Consider the following 18,194-nt stretch of genomic DNA (forward strand, 5'->3'; position numbering starts at 1 on the left):
GACAGCTCAAAGAGAAGCACACTTGCATATGAAATCTATATACATATGTTTATTAACGTCACAAAATTCCATTCTTGCTCTTGATCCTTCTTCCAAATATAATCCGCTCAATGCAATATTTATTAGTCCCTTTTCCACCTCGAAACACCATTCTTTGGCAATGGAGAAAAAAAATACGAGAAAAATATTTCAACACGAATACAAATCAATGACATGGGTTTGATAGCTTCAATATGGGATATGGAGAATTTTCTTCCCAATCCCAAAACACTTTCCCGTGTGTTATTTTTTTCCTCCTTAGCATGTGATTTTGTCGCGCTTCTAAGGCGCTCTATTTTATTATTCCCATTGTTAAGGCTGAAAAAACACTTTGGTCTTTGAAGACAATTTCAGCCCTCCTTCTTCCACCGTGGGATTTAAATTTCCTTCCAGAGTTTTGCCTTTTGCCCTTCAATCCTCAAACCCCAAATGACTGTCTTTCGATTTTCCTTCACCCTACTTTCTCCGGGAATTTAGGGCTGTAGTAGCAGAAATGTGAGTCAAAAAGTCACCCAGTTGGATCATAAACCTCAAAGAATTGCTGTAAAGAAGAAAAAATGTCAGAGGTTCATTTATAGATTATTTTAGTGAAAAAAAGAAATTTGACATTTTTTAAAGGAGTATTTTTTGGATTTCTCCGAAATAATCTGATTAACTAAAACCTTCTTGTTTAATTTGTTTTATTAATTTAAATTTTCCATAAAGGGGAATTAAGGTAAAATGGAATAATTTGGAATCGAATCTGAATTAAAATTTTAAGATATTCCCACTAACTATTGCAGAGACCAGAGACCACGATGAATTACAATCCCTATACTTCAGAGCGTTGCTGGCCAAAATCCCTAACGCCAAATTCCCGGAAAGACAAAAACCAGAATTATTCGATATCTAGAATTCAAAATTCCGAATAGGTAGAAAATTAGAAAGAGTAGAAATTCCGAATGGGTCGAAATCCTGAATGGGCCAAAATTCCAAAAATCCTAAAACCTAAAAAGCCAAGGCCAAGCAAGGGCCAAAACCTGAAAACTAAAATCCCAAATGGTTAAAATCGCGAAAGGGGTGAAATTGTACAACGAATAATGTATGGAATAATCTTCAGGAAAAAAGAAAAAAAAATCCTTTTAGAAGTGCAATCATAGGTGTAGGGGAGACTGGGGCAAAAAGACACAAAACGGATATTTTAATTTTTTTACAAGCTACTCGAAGGGCCCAGAAATTTCTAATTAGCGCAGTTTAATAGGAAATTTACCGATCTACAACTTTGTGAAAGTAATTTTCCTCTATTTTTTACACTGGTAAAAATAAAAGGATCAAATTGATACTTTTGTGAAGGATGGATCAAATTAACATGTCTTATTATGATAAATGTGCATTCAGAGTTTGAAATTTGATCCATCCTTTGCAAAAGGATCAAATTTGAATCAATTTGATCCTTTTATTTTTACCAGTGTAAGGAAATACATTTATCGAGCCGTTTTTTTAAATGTAATTTTGTGACCATTCTCAAAAATGCTGGGGAAAATAGTATCAGGCATGGGATGTTATCACATTTTGATTCGCTTTGTTACGGAATTCCGTAAATTTAAAAAAAAATCCTAGATAACATAATTTAATAGGAAATTTATTCCTCTCTAGAATGATTAATTAACGAATGGAGCATTTTAATTCACAAATGGTACATTTTTCTTAAATTCATTATAATTTTTAAGCCTTGGATCCCACGAAAATAAATATAACACGAAATGGTAGCCATATATACAGAAAATATATTTTTATTGATTTTAAAATTTTACTGGTGTTACAGATAGAACATTTTTCAGAAAAATTCAAAAAAATGCGAATTTTACGTATTTTTCATAAAGGTTTTAGAAACTATTATCCTCGTGCAATCATTATAAATTTTGTGCTAATACCATAAAATTAGATACTCTTTCATTTGGTAAAAGTTTTAAAATTATTGCATTTGGTTTTATACCAAAACTAAAAAACCACTTAAGAAAAAATATACCACATTTTTGTACGAAAAATATATGAGAATCCTCTGTCCTGATTCCTCTACACCTTTGTAAAACACCGTTTTCTCTATATGAACAACAAAAACGTTTTTCAAGCTATTTAAAAAATAACAAAAAAAGACTGCAAATCGTTTGACCAATGCAAACAACAAGCGGCGACACATGGCATTGATGTTTTTTTTGCCGTGAGACATCATAAATTGTTTCGATTTTTCTTACTTTTTGCTCCATACTTTTTGTTACTTTTTACCCCAAGTAGTCGTTCTTAATAAAAAGATTTCTTGAGAGAAGAATCTTTGTAAAATTTTAAAATAGATAGCGGCTTCGTATTCAAAGAATCCAAGTTATTTAGGAAATAATCATCATTTTCAATAATAAGTAGGTAATAATTGATATATTCTTCAAGAAAAATATTTCAAAAATAGGGCTAAAAATTTTGATAGTTTTTGTTTTCTAAATTCCTTGTTGGAATTCTAAGAAACACAACATCGAAAAAGGTCTATGGAAGCTATCTGGAAAAAAATTAAGCCGCTATCTTATTTATCTTGGAAGATAATAAATTTTGAAATTTTCGATTTGTGACTTTTTGCCCCAGTCTCTCCTAGGTAAGGTATTTTAATAATTCGAGATTTTTCGCGATTTTGTCCTTCGGGTTTTTGGCTTTCAGGATTTTGGCGTTCGGAATTTCGGTATTTCGAGATTTTGGCTTTTCGGAGTTTTGACCCATTCGGGATTTTGATCCATTATATATTTTTGCTTACGGGATTTTGGTGTTCGGGATTTTGTCTTTCGAGATTTTGACTGGTATCCCTCAGTAGCACTTCTCGTGCTATTTTTTTCTTTTGGCTTTAGTAAAGTCCGATTCCAAATCAGGCTTTGTACCTTACTTTATTAGCACTAATTTAAATTTTGGTTCTTGCATGGCAAATTAGTTTATCAGTCATGTCATGAATGTAAAACGAATCGGTTCCGGGGCTAAAGTCTCTGCAGTTATTACAAATTCCCAAAGACGTTGTCGGGCCATCATCACCAGTTGTGCTACTATGCCCAATTTCCAAGAGGTCCGTTATTTTCAGCTCACATTAATGACTTTAAACCACGCCTCCAATAAAAGTTGATATCACTTATTTAAGTTTCAACCTAACTTCTTTAATATTAACTTCTGTAATATTAAGCCTATAGAGATCACTAGAGGAAAAAGCTTATGAAATTTTTAGCGACTCATACTATAATCGAGAATATTTTCGAAATAAGAAAAAAATCCTTTGAACTTTTATAATAGCATTATGAATTTTGTAAGTGTACAGAAAGTCTTCATATACATACGGAGCTGTAATTGAGTACCTCTGGCTCTCATGCGAGCTGAATTTTGGGATTGCAGACCGGAAGGATGTGAAGAAGAGATTCAGAAGTGGGATGACTGTTAAGAGGCTTCTCTGTGTCGTATGAGACTAACAACAAATCCGACTTATAATATCAAATTTGCTTTTATTGCATCAGCATGTGAAATTCTTCCCCCGACGATCTCTCTCAAAAGTATATTGCAAAAATATGAGTGAAGCTTACGTGAATTCCTTCAGCAGTCACAGAAGTGTCAAGGATAAAAGTTAAAATTTTCACAGGAGCTATATTAAATATTTACACCAGATTTTCTTCACTCTTCGCCATGGATGTGATAAAATACCGTGACTTTTCTCAATGGGGAAGATGCTTCACAGAATCTGTGACAAATTCTTCACCTCATTACTTCCGCGACAAATAAATTTCAATTTGATGTATAATCCACGTTCGCGAAAGGTTGAAAGGTGAGATGGGATGGTATTTTGATTCAGCTAAATTGTCTCTTCGTAGGCAAAGAAGAAACCAGTGTCCCAGGGGGTGTGAGCACAATGAGGAAATCATTTGTTCTTGCGGAGGTCATTTGTAAATTGTCAGCAGGAATTCGACGGTTGTTTCTCATGTAAATTCAAGCATAATGCCGAAGGAGTGTGGTAACTTCCAGAAGCAATCAATTTTAATTTGGAGCCTCATGGAGTGGAAAGTCCTAAGTTGTTTGTTTTTATTTTTTCTCCTAGCTCCTCTTCCACACGGTCGTTCTTCTTTTATTTATTGTGTAAGCTCCTTTCTAATATCCATTTCTCCTTTCTCCGCGAGGGGCACGTCACATTGAGTTAAAAGTTACTGCCCTAAAAAAGGAAATATAGGTACACACGTAACTTGTACACTTCAAAGGAAGAGGAAGTTCTTTGGAAGATGATAATAAAGTCACAGAAAATAATAAATCAGACAAAAGATCATAAAGAAAAGGTTGTAACTTTTATTAGTCCTGTTATAAGGATATTCAATTGAGTAATGTAACAGTTAGACTTCATTTTTTTACTCTATTTTACATTTGCTACAATTAAGCAAAGTTGCAAGTGCAGAAATTAAATTGAAATATTTGAGTATAAAATTTATCATATGAACCAAAAATTCAATAAGAAAGGTTATGGCTCAAAGTATCTGAAAAATCCTTTTAGCTTATTTAACTAAATTTGTCGCTGCGAACAAACTAACGAACTGTTTTTGATAAATGTTTAATATTTTGTAAAAATATCGCATTTAATAATTTAGATAGGGTAGAGACACCATTTATTGCCAAACTCTATTTCAATGTCTTCAATGTGGCAAAGTGTCATATGGTTCACGAAATGCCAGAACCAGAACTCATGTCTTTGATGCTTTTTCTCAAAAATCCTTTCGCATCATTTACAGGTTCACAACCAATTTAAATCGATTCATGAATCACTTAAAAGATCCCAGGAATTTGAAGAATAATAAAATTGATTTTTCAACAAAAATTACTTAACGGTTGGCAACTGATTCATTACCGGCTCATAATCGACCGCAAAGTGTTTCACCGCTGTGGAATGCTCAAACTCATAACTAGGGTAAATTAAGCTAATTCAAAACATGCTCCAAATGGAATTTTTTCACTATTCCAAATGGAAACGTCATTGTGTTCATGATAAATACAGTACTAAATTATTATATTTATATATTTTCTATACCACAGTTTCATTATTTAGTTAATTTTGCTCCAAATAAAGCGAAAATCCACTCATATTGACAAATTTTAATTTATTAATTTTTCAGAAAAATTAAAATTGTACCTTTTCACTATCAAATTTTTCTTCGATCGACCATGTTTTCCAATGAAAACACAATTAAGTGACTGTTGTTTATTCGTTTTGTATAACATTTATGTCATATTTCTGGCTAATTTTTGTTAAATTAAGTGATAATCTTTGTTGTTAACGGTACGTGAAGTTTTCAAATGAAATAATTATCTTATTTCGTGAACAAAAAGGATTTTTTGAAGTGTCTGTAAATACTTCAATAGGAAACCCCGGAAATATGATTTTTGGAGAGATTTTCTTATCGTTTTAGACCAGGAATAAGAACAAATTCTGAACACAAGAGCTCTTCAACAAGGTTTTTGAAGCCTTTCGTCGCGGTGTCACTTACACTGTTTGTCTCCAATTAGAAACTTTCCCAAGTCTCCATTTGGATTAATATGTTTCCAATAGAAGCATTTTATGCTCGCGTATTTTTCTTGTATTTAAGAAGTTTTCAAATTATATTTAAAGAATTTTCACAAAACAGTAACATTCTAGATGAGTCTAGGAGCAAATTTATGTAATTCTTTTCAGAAAAAATATGAACTAATGTGTTAAATCTTCTGTCAAAGTTAAAGCGTCTGGAAATGGTTTTGAATTAGGACATTTTACCTAGTATACTAAAATGACTTTAGAATTATTTTTCATCGATTAACAACTAACCAAAACAGATTTATAAGTCATTTAAAACATCACCCAAAATAGCCTAGTAGTAACACAAATGAAATTTTTGATAAAAATTAATTATCATTTTATATCCATTTACTTAAAGGCTCATAACTGGTTGAAATTGTTTCAGGATTAACAGAGATTTCATTTCAAGACCTTTCTAATGGCGCCAAAATTGGCAAATTGTTTCTACTTATAGGTTCTAACTTAAGAATGATACAACAAAATTTTTGACTGCATAGGTAATGTGCCTGTAAATGATATAGGGGAGAGCCACCATGTTCGAGACACCTTTTTTTTATGTTTTGACTTAAAGCTTTATGTCCTAAACACAGAAAATTAACTTGAAATTTTGTATAGCATTTAGTATAGGAGAGACTGGGGCAAAAGGTCACAAAACGGATATTTTGATATTTCATTTTTTTTACGAGCTACCCGAGAGCCGCACATCAGACCGACATCAGAAATTTCTTTAGTTTTTGTTAGTTTTTACCCCACCCATTTTATTACTTTTTACCCCAAGTGGTCATTTTTAATAGACGGATCCAAATAAAGGAATCCAAACCATTTAGGAAAAAATACACCAGTGCATCAATTTTGGAAAATAAATAGGGAAAAATTTACATCTGCTGTAAGGAAAATATTTCAAAAATAGGGCTAAAAATTTCAATCTTTTTTATTTTCCAAATTCTTTGTTAGAATTCTAAGAAGCTTGCGACATTGATGAAGATCTATGGAAGATATCTATGAAAAAAATTTTAAGTCGCTATCTTTTTTATCTTGAAACATATTGAATTTCGAGGTTTTCGAATTATGACTTTTTGGCTCAGTCTCCCCTACTGCCCAGTATTAATTATATTATATTGTGAGCCCGGTAATGGTAAGACGGCGGAAGACGCAACCAAGTTACAGATTGGAAATAAAATATCTATCTGTCTATCTATCTATCTGTCTATCTCTATCTATCTATTAAGGCTAGCCCCTGCCTAAAGGTTTTTTATATGTAGTTGTTTGAAGCCAACTCATAAATTGCTTCCAAAGTCAGCTTACGCTTCGAGTTACGAAAAACTTGTTAGATGGAAAAATAGTATATTTATCAATCTTTACAAGGCATAGAGTCCTGTGTACAAGGCACACCTCAATTGTGACATATATCGTGTAACGGTCACAAGTGCAGAAAAATTCCCATACGCATTTGTATATGAATATAAGAAATTGGATTCCACGTTGAAGGCCACTTGCCAAGGGGTAATATTAAGGAGTTACATGGGTCTCTCAGGTCAAAAAATAAGCCTTTTTTCTGATAATAATTTATTGTGTCGAAAATATTTTAGAAATTCCAACTTTTAAGATGTAAAAGAGTAACTTTAGAACAAAATTAAAAAAACAAATTTTGAAAAATTTTGGAAATTCGACCATTAGTAGTTGATTTTCGGAACCATTCCTCAAAAAACAGACCTTGCAGTAGGCAAGATTTCTCCCAATAAGTTCATCTGAAATCAAAAAAATCAAATATACTCTGTTAGAGGATTAGTTGGACCCCTGGATGGATAAACGAAGGATTTTTGAAAAAACAAAATTTGGTTTTTTGGAATAAGTTTTTGTAAAAACGCATAAATTTTACCCTATTTTTCACAACATTTTGTATTGTAAAAACGGTTTTGATTAAAGGAAGTGCAAATCCCTTGTTCAAACAGTAGATAATACTTCTTAAAACAAGTATGTAAAATTTCAGAAAGATCGAACCGATTCACTTGAAATTTTCAGAAATTATTTCTCAAATGTTATACTATAAAATAAAAAAATATATAAAAATAATTGATTTTTTTTGACGTAAGAGACCCATGTAACCCCTTAAAATAAATCGACTATTGTTTTTGTCATAGTTATTAAAATAATCAAAGAATAATCCACTGCGCCTCAAATATCGGATTTACTTTTATTCATCCGTATATGCTTTGTTACTCATGCTAAAATATTCTAAAAGCAGTTTTTCTCATTTGGCAGTGGTATTTTAAATTTATAAATCAATTTAGTCGGTAGTTAAGCGTTATGTACCCAAAAAGCATGCGAAAAGATAATGCACATATAGATTTTTATGTTAATAAATAGTATGAATAGTAATAACAAGAGTAAGAGATACGGAAGTACTTTTCGGTTTTTGGATCAAAGATACAAATTCAAGCATTCCGTAAAACTCAGACACTTGGTTCTAGTTTTCTACTAAAATCATCTTGAGACAAAAAAAAAACTTTAATAAAACTTTAACATAGGATTTTGGAAAACTCAAGGGGCCATTATTTAAAGCTGAACCGGGAATTTCCTCCCTAAATAACTGTCCCCTTAGCCTCATCTTTCACCACGAATACACAACTTTTTGGTGAGCTACTAGTGCTGTTATTTTTATTGTCACCAATAAAATCTATTTAGACGTGTTTCCTCGATGACTGGTGCGAAGCAGTGAAAAAGAAATGTACAGATTGTGTGACGATTTGTGCGTCTCGGGGACAACATGCGAAAGAAAAATTCTTTCTACTAGAGTGAAAGTCTTTCCTACTGTCTCCCATGTCTTTTGGATTACAGACAACTATTTCGAGAGCAGAGCTATACGTGGAGGGAGGCTGGAGAACGACTTTGACGACGGTCTATGGATGGAATCAACGACCAAACTTGGCCGGGGGATGCCATGGTCCAATGTAACAAGAAAAGTCAGTTTGGGAGTGCTAAAAAAACCTGCCAGTTGCCAGCAATTCAGGGAATTTTATTTAAAAATAAAAATAACACATTGTATGAGAGTATTATTTCAATTCTCGCCTTGAAAGCATATTACTCTTTTTTTCACTTTATTTAGTATTGAGAACAAAAATGTGTCAAGAAAAGATCACAGGGAAATTTAATTTCCGGTGCCAAGTAAAATTGCTACGGTCATGGAGATTGACTGAAGATGGGGGAATATGGGGAAGAAAAAATGGGAGGAAATACTCTAAAAAAGTCATTGATCTCTTCCGGTAGTCACACTTTGGAAACTCTGAGCAAATTTCCCAATGCAAAGGCACTTTTTTGGAAATAGTCCTAACTTGGTGCTTTAAGAGCAAAACTATCAGTTTCCCATGTTATGTGCTCAAGAACAATTTAAATTTATTGATACATTTACTGCTAAACTTCTCTCCAGACTTGTCGCATTTAATTGGATATTTTACGACGTTCCACCAACTTATTTCAACTCAACAAACATTATATGTGCTGGGAGGGATGTTATGCCAAAAGGAAACATGAAAATCAGATTTCTTCAATATAGAAAAGAATTATGGAAGGAAGATGCCCTAAAAGTCGGGAAGTGTGAGATCAAACAAAATTTTGAGGAAATCGCTTGAGCAAGTTTCAAATGACTCATGTGTAGATGCTGAATAATTATCAAAACTGCAGAGTGGGTGGATCTTAAGGAAATGACGCTAGAATTGCAGTTAAAAGAAATTGAATGTGGCGGAAGTTCAGTTTTCGAAAAAAAAAATAAGAAAGAAGGTGACAAATGGAGAGGGAAGTGATAGAATCCGCTACAGTCAATTTCATCGTCGAGCCTTCGACACTTTTTCCTCAAAGCTGATCCAGAAAGGGGGTTATAATAAAAATAGATTGGCTTATTTATAAAACGACAAGGGCAAATCGAACGATGAATGTCATGCTACAAGGATGAGAAAATTGATAATCGATTGTGAGGATTTCTTTTCGAATTATTACGACTCCTTCTAGTCCCCTTGCCATCACACGCTCCATTGGATTTGATATTCTTGAGGGATTTATTTGTCGTCGAAGGTGCTGGAAGAACCCTCTCACTTTTGATGTTTTTCTTCACCATTTTCTCGCAATTTTATTGGAATATTTGAAAGAACAATTTTTCCATAGAGTTAAGTAAGACATTTATGAATTTGCAATCTAGGCTCCAAGGAATTTGATGGGACTTTAAAATTTTGATTGCCGTCTTATTTTGGGAAAAAACTAATAAGCAGTTAGAAATTAAATTTAGTCAAAGCTAAAATTGAAGATTAATGGTTTTGGCCTAGGTCCCGGCGTATGGCATTCAAAATTGAAGCCAATTTCTTACTTTCACATACAAATGCGTATGGAAATTTTTCTGCACTCATGATCGTTATGCTAAATATTTAAAAAGTGAGAAGTTTTTCCGTATTATAAGATACCTTTCCATATGGAGGGATAAATATACTAAATTTTTGTTTAAATAATTTTTTTCCTGGGAGCACTGTGGGCTAAGTCCGAGATCAATTTAGGAATTGGCTTCAAATAACTCCATATGAAAAAGCCAACTTGCCAGGCGCTTGGTTTTGGCATACTCTTTAATAGCGTTTACACACTGGAAGCAATTTTCGTCAAAAATTACCCTTTTAAAAAAATTGCCATTTCCGTCTAGAATAATAAGGGAAACTTTCTTTAAAGAAGTATTTTTTCAAAAAATTGCTCCTAGAATTGGCTCAAATCTAGAATATTTTACTAAATCTAAATTTACATCCATTTTCTCTCAAACAGCAAATTTAATTTAGATGACTCCAAGTTTGAATGAGAAGATGCAGGATAGACATAAGTAAGACACTTGAAAAGAAAGGGATATAAATTTTGGCTTCATGAAATTTTTCTAATCTTAAAGATTTACTGGAAATGCAATGAATTAAATTTAGTCAATAGAACTCTAAATTTCAAGAAAAAAATGAAATAAAAAATGGGCGTAATTTTTATACGTTTGACATTTAAAATATTTACAGATAAATTAACATTTCTTTATTTTTTTTTTACTTTCCTTTTTCCGAAATATGTTTGAAAATAAATAGATAGATAGATTTATTCAGGCATAGGAGAGGCATATACATACCACCGCTCTCAAAGCACTAAATTGAGTACTGATTAAATTTAACTATTTTGAACACCTTTCAAATCAAATTTAACGAAATCGAAATTAACAATATTTCTTTCCCAAAACTTTTTAGTACATATGTAATCCTACTCTTTTGCTCACTTCTTCTTGCTTTGAATGTCAAGAAATTCATTTTGGTTAATTACAATTCTGAGCCCGATGTAGGAGAATACATTATAAGTAAAACGTTTGAGAAAAAATGTGAATTTTGATTTAAAAAAAAAATCCTGATATTAAATATGTACCGGATGCATTACTGTTCATTTACTGCTTGAACTCCACAGATAGAGCAGTATATACAGCTCCTTGGAAATTACAAGGGAGCAACATATGTTTTGCAAGAATATGTGTTGGCCAAATTTCCCAAAATTTCCATCTTCCATCCCCGGAGACTACCTTTCTCAACAAATTTTCGCGTATCACACGGTTTCTGAAAAATGTAGTCACGCTCAGTCCATCAATCCGGCTGTCGCTAGTTCTATAAGCAGAACGGTAACAGATAGCGACTTGGAACCTTCGGGGACCCCCCATTAGGCAACATTAATGATCGTTAACATGTTCCTTATTCTTCCCCCACCCATTTCCCCCCTAAACCATATTTTTTGTAATTTCTCGAAAACACGTTTTGGATATATTTCAGAGATTATTATTATTAATCGTATCGAGATATAATACAATATTACAAGGTAATTAGTTTTTAAAATGTTATATCCCGTATTGGAAGAATCTGCTATATTCATTGAAGACCGCTCAGAAGCACCTTCCCGTGATGTGGATGCTTCTTTCATGCTCCCAGAGTTGTTGGGCGAAGGCGGTGCCCTATATTACGTTATTATTAATTCTAAAAATTGTCTAAAAATCAGATAATCCGATTTTTGTACCGAGGGAACTCGAACTCACATCTGTGACAATCGAGTCAGAGATCTCATCTGTCCAAAACCTAGCAGTCTTGCCAATTGCGCCAAAAATCCCCATTTTAGAGTTTTTTCAGGCACACATTTCGTACTTTATACAGAAATACCGTTTGTAGGCGGGCTTTTGCCCTGAAAGATTGCTTAGGGAGACTACTGCCCTAGACACACTTACGACTTAAGCCGAGAGACGACTTAGTGGAAAATGATGGAAATGTAGTTCGACCATTATTTCTAATATAATTACGCTAAGCCGTCTCTCAGCTAGTCCTCAGGTCTGTCAAGGCCCTAAGGCTTATCGCGGCCAATTGCTCGACAGCGATCCAGCTCTGTGCTCCCATTTGTACTATTCCGGGCCATATTACCGACTGACTGACAGTGTCGCAGCAGGACTATACCGCCAGTAAAAGACCTTGCTGAAATATGAATTTCCAGCTAACAGGGAAGGGAACCCACCAGCCTGGCTCTATTTCCCTATCAGGTGGAAAATCTCGACTACACATTGAATAATTCCTAATAACGGTTTTTCAATGCCAAAGATTGAAAAGGCTCTAGAGAGCGTATTTCTCATCCGAATTGTATCATGTTTGGGCTGGTTGGAACGGTCTTGGAATTTCAGACAAGGCTGGACCGGTTCCTATCAGACTGATTCATAACCGGTAAGTAATTTTTATCAGAAAATTGTTTGTATAACTACAAAACTATTTAAATTTAAAATCGGTTGTAAATCGATAAATGGTGAATGATATGCGAAAATACTTTTGACGTCTAGCTTCAAAGTATATAATTGGATGAAGAACTGGCGTGATATGTATAGTTAGGCGACCTCCGATGATAGCCTGTGGATTTGAAGTCACTTCACAAAGAAAAACACTTCTTCAATCTTGCCCAGAGCTTTCGGTTCTGGATATAGGACTTCTTCAGTGGTCGACTAAACTATGTTTTTTGTATTTTATGAGGATCTATAAAACACAAAAAGAAGAAGAAGGTCCATATCCAGGACCGAAAGCTCTGGGCAAGATTGAAAAAGTATTTTTCTTTGTGAAGTGATTTCAAGTTCTCTGGCCATCACTGGAGAGTCCTCTATCTATAGCATCTAAGTCACGAGTGAGAGCATTTTCGCAAAGCAGCGGACGATTTACCACCCCTTATTGATCAAATTTTACGTTTTTCATTTATAATTTCCATGCCAAAATACTGATTATGCTGCTGTTGATATTTTAAGATCTAGAATACATAAATAAACTCCTCCCCTCGACTAATGGTTTTTTTTTAGATGCCAGAGAAATATTGCTAAACTTTTAAATACTGTTGCTATCATGTCTTTCATCATGTTACATTTAAATCCAAAAGAAATGGTTCATTTCGCGATGATCTCAATAACTTTTCTTACGACTCATGAGAAGTTCTTTTGAACAAGATAAATTTTACTCCAACCAATCTTGAAGCTCATTAATTAAAATGACGCAGATATTTGCTAACTAATACTAAGTAGTCAATTTCATGGGCTGACTAATTGGTTGTCTGAGTAGTTCTTCTTTCAAGCCGTGTCTGGCTTGATTAATCTCAATGAAATATTTCATTCAGTTTGAAAAGTTGAGAGCAACAAAGACTCTGTGGAATTTTTATGTGTGTTGAATTCACAAAATAACAAGACTAAAGAAAAATGTAAAAACAAAAAATAAAATGGATAAACAAGACACATTTTGTGGAAAGGAGCAACAAAATTGCACATGCTTTATGGTCTAATAAAAATTAAATTTTTACAACGCTGTAAATGTATCTGCATCGCAAAAAAATTGCAGAACAATGAAATAAAGAAATAAGAACATCTTGTAGCCACTGTCTTGTAAATTTGTTGTGGATTGTTGTGAAGTGTTGGAGCAAAAGTGCCATGATTTCTCAAATAACTCAAGTGACATAACAAATAAGCAAATAACTTTATGCTATAAATTTTAAGATAATGTGACAACAAAGCCAGATAGATGTCCAAATGTTTATTTTCTTTCTCAAGAGTTAATAACACAATAAAATGGCTAAGATAGTGAATTAGGAAATTCAGATGCTCTCGTGGCATTATTTTGTATCAGAATTGAGAGGAGCATCATACTTGAGGCGCCATGATTTATTTATAATTTGCTTTCTAGTAACATAAACAAAAATATGATATTTTAGTTATTTATTTGACATTGCACGAGATGCAAGATTTAGATTCAATAAAAAAGCAAAATTTATAGGCGGAGATTAAATTTTAGTACCACTTCAAGATGTAATCAAAAAATCTCTTTCTTCTTCAACTAAATTAGTAAACTCGTGATAAAAATTTAGAAATTTTATTTGAATTTGTGAATAATTCCTGGAATAACAATAAAATTCATGATTTTTGGCTAAATATTATTAGATATTTTGGTATAGTTTATTTTGTATTTTTTGCTCTAGTTAATCAAAATTTTAACTACTATCTCAAAAATATATTCTTTTCATTAATTTTACGAGCATTTATAGATTTTATCCTATATCCAATTTAAAAAATATCACTAATTCCGTTGATTAAAAATTTACTATTGTGGCCAGTTGAACCCCATGCATAATTTGCAACCAATATTGAAATTTTACTTTATTTATTTGGCCACATTATTCTTAATTAAGTTTGGAAATTAGATAAATAAAAGAATAATAAGCAGAAATAAATAATTGCAAATATTAGAAACATAGAGAACGCAGAAAATAGCCCAAAAACTATTCCATTCTTGATTTTTTTTTTACTGATTTAGGTCTCTCAAATCATAGTTCCAATTGAACAACAAAGAAAGAAAGCCAATAAAAAGTACAATCGTTATACTCAAGTATATACGTTTACGTACATCTTATTAGTGATTTTCTGCTTTTGGTCTTCCGAAACAAGAATAAAGTCTTAAAGTATTAAAGTTCAAATTAAGATTCTGTTCAAAATTACTCCATTGTACCTTATTTTTTGCCATATTAAAATAATTGAAAAGAAAATCAAAATAGATATATTTTTCTGTCCACTTCCGGGCAAAGGCCTCTTAATTTATGAGAGTTCCCTAACCCACTCTTTAGTTCCAAAACCTAAACCAAAACATTCACTTTAGTTATTTTATAGTGACTTTTTTCTAATTAAGAAATTTCCACTTAGCCATCACCATTAATCCCATTTCGAACCCTCGGTTCTCTCTTCGAATTTTAATATCTAAATTTGTGAAGTTGCTATGGCAGAGAAAAACGTGCTCAGTGGCAAAATAAAAATTTAATTCTGATTTAATTTTGAGATAAAAACCACATGGGTGTGTGTTATTCCGCCAAAGTCTGCTTTCTGTGATATTTTTCTGCAGTATAAATCAAGATAAAGCCACAAAATTAGAATTGCCACGCACTTTTTTTCTGCCCTAACCGATGATTTCTTCACTGTTCTTCCGCTGAATAAATTCAGCATCAACCCTCGGCAGAAAGGGGTTCGTCTGGGGTGCGTATGGACAAACAGTTTGGGTTATTTATGCGGAGCCACGTTTTTGCACAGAAAATTCTGTTGATTTTGCGCTTCAGCTGAATTTTCTACCACCAAGATTCATCAGCTGATAAACCCACCGTGTCCAATTTCCTCTCTCTCAGGCATTTTTATAAATTTATTATTAAACTGCTGGGATATTTCTCGCTTCTTGTATTTTGTGATTTTTTGAGAATGTGGGAAAATTTGTTGATAAATTTTGAACCCATTTAGAGTGAAACTCTTGAGTTTCAAGAGACTATCATGACACTATCGGCCACTTTATTTTGATATCATGATAAACACTATGGAATGTTTGGAAGAGTTCAACGTTGAGAAGTTTATACCAAAAATGCATAGAAACGAAAAGAATGCAGACTGAAACTGAAGAGTATTTCCTGTCGAATTGTTTATAGTTTATTAAAGAATTTGTTTGAGATACTCCAATGGCAGTGATTGAGATGGTATTTTCGGGGGATTTCCTAGAGTTATTTTTTTAGGCCTTGCTTGTGGATTTTCTATGAAATCACTGCATTTTCAATTTTTTTTTATCTAAATTTGATAATTTTGAGAATTTCCGCACTTTTTGTTCAATAGCCAATTGTATTTAGGTGCAGAGGATATTTATTCAGAGCAAGTTACACTTAATTTGGCAAATGAGAACTCGAACTCAAACTAAAAATATCATCCGAAGGGTTGTAAACTAATAATGAATCTCACGAAGAAATCCCTAAGATAGCATTAAAAAAATTGAACTAGCCATTATTTAGGGTAAGTGTACCAAATTTCGGCCAGCTTGCAATTTCGGCCATTGTTTCTGTTCCTCGAATTTCCATAAACTTTTTTTTTATTCAAAATATAGTAAGATTAATTTTAGAGAAAATGAAGATGATAAACTGTTTACAAGGTTCCAAGCAACACGCCTTAAGAAGAAGTAATAAAAAATTCAATTTGTATTAAAAATATTACGTTTCAAATTTGAGACTTTGGCGCTTGCATGCAATTATGCCGAAATTTCGCACACATACCCCATTTAAAATATGCAAAAATCAAATACAGTGCTCTGAATCCCTTGCCCTATGAAATTCTTGACTTCATGGCAAATCGATAAAAGACAAGATTTGTCCACTCTGGAAATCTTGGTGTCTGAACCGAAAACTTAGGGAAGAATCAGAATTTTCTAAGTTGACACTGTATCCCCTATCCTTAGCGGTTCTCAAACTCAAACTTTTCGAAATTGTTTCATAAATCTATTGTATTATTTCAATGTGATTGATGAGCGAAAATATTTTTGTATAATTCTTTTTAGTGTGTGACTCTTTTTTAGAGGAAAACGAAGCGCGCTACCTTCGGACTAATCAAGCTTCCAACAACTCATTTTTTTAAATATGTTTTTAAAGAATTTCGCCCATTATAATATTATATTTTAGTAGCTAGTCCAAAGCCTCAAATTTCCTGAAAATAACCGTGGGTCAAATTCATTAGGAATATAGAAAAAAAGATTTGTTCGAAGCATCAATCTGAATTCTTATCTGAATTTAATTGGAAGGAGTATCTTTTTAGGGGCGCTGTACTGGTGAAAACTTATAGAACATATAAAGGATCAATAGAATTCGAACTTGAAAAAAAGGTAATCGAAATTATTTCAAGTGATGAAACCAAAGACCAAAAGTTCCTGATAAAATTATTACTTAAATAAAAGCTGATAAAATTATTATACTTAACTACAAATTAATTTGATAATGACGCAAAATAAGATAAATTTGAGATAAATTTTGAAAATCTTTGAACGCCTCACTTTTATCTTAAGAGTATTTCAACTAGCGGTATTTTGAAACTTTTATTTTTCAAATTGTGCAAATTTAATATATTTATTTTATTTAATTTTTTTTTGCAAATAATAATAGGAATTAATGAACTTTTATAATAAATTATAAGTTTCAGTCTTGAAGAAGTTCCTAGCAATAAAAACATATCTAATAAAAGTAATATTTTTCTTCATTAACTTTACATTTTATATTCAGTAAATGACCGCTAAGCATATCAGTTAACTTTCAAAGGAACTTTTCTAAAAAAAAATCCTTTTTTTAAGAAATTTTTAGTTGCACTTTGTTAGAGACCTTTTCGTGTCTTTTTTCCGTTTGTCTTTTAAAAAACTAATAATATCTTTAAGCACAGAATCAAATTGACAATAAAATACTCGGTGGCACTAGGTGAAATTAATATAAGAAAATTGAAGAAATAAAACGAAAATTCGATAAACAATGAGCAGAAAAAAACTGAAGGAGAAATTAATCGTACAGTTTTTTTGCTCACCGTTTATCACGTTTTCGTTTTATTTTTTCAATTTTCTTATATTATTTTCATCTAGTGCCACCAAGTATGAGATAAGGTAATACGGTAATCGAGAATTTGCATAAGAATTGCAATGAAAATGCGTAAATCAGCGAAATACGGTGAGCATTTTACTGTCAATGTGATTCTGCCAAAGATTCTGCCAAGGATTCTGCCCTAAATCAAATTTCACTAAAGAAGCATATGTTGCTTAAAAAACACTTTGACAAATAAAATTGTATATTAAGAATCTGAAGGATTTGTAGGTAATAAAATTCTCTATTAAACCCGGTATTATAAAAGACGGAATTTTTTTAAAGGTTTCTAGAAATATTTGTTAAAAAAATGCAAAATTTTTATAAGTTTTCTTATATGAGGAACTATAACAACGATAGTGCCACTTATTGAATATTGATAGATATTGATAAGTCTGAAAGATAAATGTGCCTGTACATTTTCTTATTATAAAACTTGTAAATGTAAAAAATGATTTTTTTCTGGTTTCATAGTAAAATTGGAAGAATCAGAACATTGTAGGTCGTAGGACAATGAACATCAAATATCCATTTTAACGAACTATATGAAGGTCTTAGTAATTGATATTAATTTTATATTAGAATAGTTTTCCAGAATTTCCCA

The sequence above is a fragment of the Phlebotomus papatasi genome, chromosome 2 (genome assembly GCF_024763615.1).
Source record: "Phlebotomus papatasi isolate M1 chromosome 2, Ppap_2.1, whole genome shotgun sequence".
In the NCBI taxonomy this organism is placed as follows: Eukaryota; Metazoa; Arthropoda; class Insecta; order Diptera; family Psychodidae; genus Phlebotomus; species Phlebotomus papatasi.